This window comes from Myotis davidii, unplaced genomic scaffold (genome assembly GCF_000327345.1).
Source record: "Myotis davidii unplaced genomic scaffold, ASM32734v1 scaffold79, whole genome shotgun sequence".
In the NCBI taxonomy this organism is placed as follows: domain Eukaryota; kingdom Metazoa; phylum Chordata; class Mammalia; order Chiroptera; family Vespertilionidae; genus Myotis; species Myotis davidii.
Window position 1 is genome coordinate 6934013 of NW_006294339.1, and position 6669 is coordinate 6940681.

The following is a 6669-nucleotide window of genomic DNA, read 5'->3' on the forward strand; positions in this document are numbered from 1 at the left end:
TCTCTCTCTCCCTCTCTCTCTCTCTCTCTCTCTCCCTCTCCCTCTCCCTCTCCCTCTCCCTCTCCCTCTCCCTCTCCCTCAAGTACTCTAGCCTCCTTGTTGTCCACAGATTCCTAACTCTGTCTCCTCAACTCAGGGATACTGCGGGGCTTAGCTTGGGCCCCAGGCATTAAACTTGAACAATTTTCAGAATACCTCCTCTTTTTCCTCCTCCCGAATCTCTCCAGAATCCCTCTGCTTTGTTGCCTGATTTCCAGTGTCCTGAGAACCTCTGTTTCCTATTTGGGTTTGTTTTTTAAGTTGTTCTGGGTGGGAGGGTCAGTATGGTTACTGTTACTCGTTCTTGGCTAGAAGTAGCAGTCTTCTACTTAAAGAAAATGGAAAGAAAGGACTACCTGAGGATGGTAGGAGGGTATTTTGAGGTCACCAGGTACCAGTAATAATGGGGACCTCTTTTGCCACTTGAAGACTAGAAAGAGCACAGTGGAGGAGGTATATCAGAAGGACACATAAAATACCCTCATCTTAAGATATTTTTCAATCGAGGAACCACTTAGAAAGACAAGGGCAGCCCGAATCCCCGTGGCTAATCACGGCAAGTTTGTTATATCCCTCTAGTGGGGCAAGGGGAGGAACGGTTAGCAACTGGAAAGGAGAAGTGATGTGAAGAAGGCTGCCTTGAGAGGATCTGTTACCTTAGTTCAAGAGGTACAGCTAGTTCCAGGCCACTCCAGAGGAAGGGGTCCCAGCCTTACTCTCCTTCCTGCTTTGAGGCTTCTGCTAATGCTCGCCATTGGCCAAACCCAACTAGTAGACAGAGGATTAGAGAGCCTTGGAGATCCAGACTGTGGTCCACAGGACACAGAGCATCAGAGAAGGATTGAGAGTGGATATGTATTTGGTGGGGGAGGGAGAATAACCTGTGCAAGGAGTCAGTGAGAACCTCTCGATTTCTGGCTACAGGACCAGCGTGGCTGGTGGTGCCCATCACTCAGATGGGAGAGAAGGAATAGTAGGTGTTTGGGGAGGTTTGACATGTGAGGGAGACATGATGAGATTTCCTTCCCACACTCCTCATGTTTTCCCCTGGAGGTCTTGTACCCCTTCCCCCCTTCATAATCTTAAATTGTTTAGGAAGTTTTTATCAACTTGAATGACAAATGAAGCAGAGTTCACACAGGAGGTACATTTACAGTGATTTATGTGTGGGGTGGCTTTAGGGAGAGTGGGGGAATCAAGTCGAAACCATTCAGGCTAAGTGTATTACCAGTCCCTTGGCCATCTGGATTTGGGGCTGAGCTACACTGAAATCTGGTGCAGGGTTGAGAGCCAGGTAGCTTGAGTTCTGCTAAACTGGCCGTGGGGTGGAGATATTAAGAAAGGACTCAGGTCCTGGCTGGTATGGTTCAGTTGATTGGAAAGGTTGCCGGTTTGAGTCCCAGTCAAGACACATGCTTAGATTACAGGCTCAATTCCAAGTAGGGGGCATGCAGGAAAAAGCCAATCCATGTTTCTCTCTCCTTTCCCCCTCCTTTCTCTCTAAAATCAATAAAAATATTTATTTATTGATTGATTTTTTATAAGAAAGGAGCCCAGCTAGTGTGACTAAGTGGTTGAGCATCAACCCATGAGCTAGGAGGTTATGGTTTGACTCCCCGTCAGGGTACATGCCTGGTTTGTGGACTCCATCCCCATTAGGGGGCATGCAGGAGGCAGCTGATCAATGATTCTCTCTCTCTCCTCCCTTTCCCTTTCTGAAATCAATAAAAACATATTAACAAAAAAAGGAAAAGAAAGAAAGGACTCGGTAACTGATTGGATATGGAGAATGAAAGTTGAGAAGACAAATTCTGTAAAATCTCCAATAATGTAGACAGATTAAGTTAAATGTAATTTACCAAACTCTTGGATTATAGAATGATGTGGCCAAATGAGGCTGTTGTTGATTTGCTTCCTGGTTATCATGTGACATAGTGGAAAGAGCATAGGATTGGAGTTCCAATCTGCTTTCCACTGGCTCTGTGAGGTTGGGCTTGTGACCTGATTGCACACCTTGGTTATCCCATCTGTAGTGGTGGCCACTGCATGGTTGTTCAGAGACTGGTTTGTCCCAGCACATGTTGCATCCCAAGGGCCTTCAGGAAGGTAAATAAGACCTACTGTGTGCTTACCCTGTGCTGTTCATCCAACGTACCTCATCTCCACACAATGTCATGTGGAAATATGGGTGTCTGAAGATCATTCTTGTTAAATGTATCAAGTCCCCTTATCCCTCTCCCTATCTTGTTGTTGTTTCAGGCAAAGCCATGGCATGGAGGAACAACAGTTACAGGAACTAAAAATATACAGCATAGAGGAGAGAAGACCCAGTCGGAGGTTGCTAACCTAGAAGGGATTAGATGGTTTAAATTGTCCCATGGGATAAAAATGAGGACTATAGGCTGGAGCCATACAAAGCAGAGTTTAACTCATTACTAGGAAGAGCTTTCTTTTAACAGTAATAGCTGCTCATTGCAAAAATTCCAATAGCACCGAGAAGTGAAGTTAAAAATTGCCCTCTCACTTCCACTACATTACTTTTAAAAATAAATAAATATTTTTATTGATTTCAGAGAGGAAGGGAGAGAGAGATAGAAATATCATTGATGAGAGAGAATCATTATCAGCTGCCTCCTGCACACCCCACACAGGGGATGAGTCGAGCCCACAACTTGACCATGTACCCAGACCAGGAATTGAACCATGACCTCCTGGTTCATAGGTTGATGCTCAACCGCTGAGCCATTCTGGTGGGGCTGCATACTTTTCTTTGTGAGCAGGTATTTGTATATTCCTCCGGAAATGTGGGTCTCTATACTAGTACAATGCAGGGATTCCCAAGCTTTGGTATTTATCAGGATCCCCTGGAGGCTTCTTTACAGGGCTCTGAGCACAGGGATCTCCCAGAGTTTCTGAATCAATAATAACAATGGGAGCTTGAGGATTTGCATGTCTGACATGTTCCTTGTTCACTTCTGATGCTGAGGCTGTTCTGCCTAGACCGGACCCTTTGAGAACCACTGATACTCTATCCTCTTAAAATAATAACAATGATAATAATAATAATAATAATAATAATACAACTGCAAGCTTGCTTTTACCTAACATAATGAGTATTTTTCTTTAGCTCCTTCTTGTTTTTAACAGCTGCTTATGTCCCCTATTAATAAACATTTACATTGTTTCCAGGGTGTTTGTGAGTATGCTCTTTCCTTTTTTTTTTTTTAATGTTATAATGGACTTTTTGTATATATATTTTTAAGTGAGATGACTAATAAATTCTTAGAAGTGAAACTTTGGGTAAAAGGGTAGATTTTGAAAACGGGCAGATATTGACAAATTGCTCTAAAGAAGATTCATCCAATTACTATCCCACTAAAAGTGTATGAGACTATTTCTGCACACTCTTGCCAGAGTGGGTATTATACAAAAATTTAATTTTTGCCAATTTGTTGTAAAATTGTATCTCAGTATTGTTTTGATTGTATTTCCTACCTTATTTGTGAGAGGAAAGGTTCATATGTATTCATCGCATTTATTTTTCCTGTGAAATGCAAGTTTTTGTTCTTTGCCTCATAGGAAGAGGGAACAAACAGTATGAAAGGTGCCAAACCTCTGATGGGTTGCTAATACTTTTGAAGGGTTGCAGTATCAGGGGTTGCAATCAGGGAGGGAGACAAAGGGGTAATGGAAACAGGGGGGCAGGGACAGAGGGAAGGAGGAGGGGAAGGTTAGAGAGGCAGGCAGGGCCAGAGCTTTGAGGTCCTTGTGGGCCAAATAAAGATATTGGGCAGAAGCATCATTGGTGGTGGCTAAGCCTAGACTGTAGCTCTTGGTAATTTTGACAGCGTGTCTCTGTGTGTGGCATGGCAGACTGTCCAGTTCTCCAAGTCTAATGTTTAATCTTCAAATAACCTTGGGTCTTAAAGCCACTGGGCCATGCTTCGTAAACAGGTAAACACGAGAAGAGGCCAAAGACCTCAGCCATCATCTGGCGGGGCGTCGTCTCTGGGAAGGGGTTTCTGTGTGGGAAATGGATTCTGTTGCTCTTCCTAATACTGCCCTGAGCCCTTCCTGACAGCAGTCATTAAGGTCGGTGGTTTTTCAGTTCTTTTAATTTGAGTGGCTTTCTGGGAACAGCTGTGGATGCTGGCCAATATGCTAATGATAACAGCTTGCTTTGAAGGTCTGGTTAGGTCTGTAGAAAATCATTTCATAGTTAACTGGATCAGCAAATCAACAGCAGCCCCTTGGAGAAGAAAGTGACAGAGGGAGAGACAATACACATGCAGAGTGGGGCAAAAGTAGGCTTACAGTCGTCATTTAGAAAATAATCATTCATAAATAGTAATATAAAAATAAACTGTTTCAACCATGACCGATTTGGCTCAGTGGATAGAGCGTCAGCCTGCGGACTAAAGGGTCCCGGGTTCGATTCCGGTCAAGGGCATGTACCTTGGTTGCGGGCACATCCCCAGTAGGAGATGTGCAGGAGGCAGCTGATCAATGTTTCTAACTCCCTATCCCTCTCCCTTCCTCTGTAACAAATCGATAAAATATATTAAAAAAAAGGAAATGAAAACTATGAAAGGTTTTTTTCTTAAAAAAAATAAAAATAAACTGTTTCAGGTTCTCACACCTATAAACCTGTTTTGCCCCATCCCGTATATTTAAATATTTCAGAATTCAAAGAGAGGTGAGGGACTCATATTTCAATAAGAAGAGTCCATGTAATAATAAGTCACTGCTTATAATTTTCCCTGCTTGTGGGCTTAGCTGTATAATTGGCATATTGGGGTTAAAATATACTGACTTTGCACTTAGAAGCAGGCCAGCAGCCCTCGCCCTCTTTGTGTCTGCTCTGCCATCTTCCTGTTCCCAGAGTCCTGGCAGGAGAGTGACCATCGGGTTCAAATCTGGCTTTTAGTGGACTCAGGGTTTGTCAGAGATAGACGGCCTCGCACAGGAGGTCCTGGGCTCGCTCTCCATCTCCCTTCTCCCCTCCACACATGTGCCTGTGTAATGGGGTCCTCGGTCAAGGAGGGAGAGCATCCCAGGGGAGGGGCATGGTGCTTTACACAGAGGAGAGGTTTGCTGATATTGCTTCTGGAACTCTCCATGGACAGAGAGTCCTTCAAGGCTTTTTTATTTTTAAAAGGTATTTGATTATTTAATATAGGGGTGGGGAACTTTTTTTTTTCTGCCAAAGGGCCATTTGGATATTTATATCATTTGTGGGCCATACAAAATTATCAACTTACAAATTAGCCTGCTATATTTGGTCAAACATTTAATTAACTCACCCCCAATGCCATGGCAGGGCCAGACCAACTGATATAAGGCCCATGGGCCAGGTGTTCCCCACCCTTGATTTAATACAACCTAGTAATTTCCCTTCTACTCTATCACACTACACCATGCTTACCTGTGAGGACAGTGAAGCAGGGGACAGAACATTCTCAGTTGGTACCAGTGCTTCCTACCGTAGCATTTATAGTGCCATAGGGGTGTTTATTAATCCGAGCGTGGAGAAGGCATTTCCAATCACTGAGTGACTGAGCCGGCTTCCCAGGATAAGCAGACATGGAAGGGTATTCTGAGTGTGTCCACCATGAAGGCAGCTTGTTAGTGTGGAAATCCAGGTCCCTGAGGGGTAGTAGCAGGAGTCCTGCTGGGACTCAGGCCTCCTTCCTCTGGGCTTTGTGGCCATCATTGGGTGTTGACCCTCTCAGGATTTGTGTCCTCACCTGTAATGGGAGCAACGGCACATACCTTGTACCTGTGGGTCCCCTTTGCTTTTCCGTGCAAAGAGGCTAGCTCAGTGTGGCAGCATAGAGAGCTTGGAAGGCAGTATAACAATTGAGGAAGTTTGTGTTTTTTTACCATAGGGGCTGGAAAGGGGAGAGTAAGCAGGGTTTTCTAGAAGAGGACTGAGGAGATTCAGAGTTTACCTTGCTCTCAGGTGCTGTCTGCTGTTGGAGTTTGGGTGGTTATTTGAGGAGTCAGGTCTTCCACCCACGGTTTCTTTAGGGCTTGCACCGTGCATTTGGCCTCGGCATGGTTAGGTTTTGTATTTTCTTGGTGTCAACTGTTGTGCCATCGCCGGTGTGGCTCTTTCTTGGAGGGTGGCCATTTTTGGTCACTATCCAGGAATGGCCTCTTGTTTTGTTTTGTAATAATAGGGCCCAGGCCTTGGCCATGTTACATCTTTTTAAATACTGAGTCTCTGATCGCTCTGCTGCCTCCTGCATTCGCCCTATCAGGGCTTGAGCGCACAACCTGGGCATGTGCCCTGACTGGAAATTGAACCAATGACCTCATGGTTCTTGGGCTGATGTTCATCCACTGAGCTACACCGGCCGGGCAGGACTGGCTGTGCTTTGATCCCTATGGCTGTCATATTGTGAGGCAGGCCAGTGGGTTGGGTGAGTTCTGGTTTCTCTGCCTTTTAAAATCCAACTTTGAATTAGAAAGTACAGCCAGTCTTTCTCCTGTCTGATTTCACACTATTCCCCTTCTTCAGTTGCCTTGTTTGTCTTTTAAAATGGGCTCAGCTGGCCACCGTGGCTCAGTGGTTGAGCATTGACCTATGAACCAGGAGGTCACGGTTCAATTCCCAGCCAGGGCCAA

At 44.8% G+C, this 6669-nt stretch overlaps 1 protein-coding gene across 4 annotated transcripts in view; it reads left to right on the forward strand.

Annotated features, from left to right (window-relative positions):
* Positions 1–6669, forward strand: part of FGGY (FGGY carbohydrate kinase domain containing) — a 408675-nt gene that overhangs the window by 10409 nt on the left and 391597 nt on the right. The gene's annotated exons all lie outside the window — the stretch shown is intronic.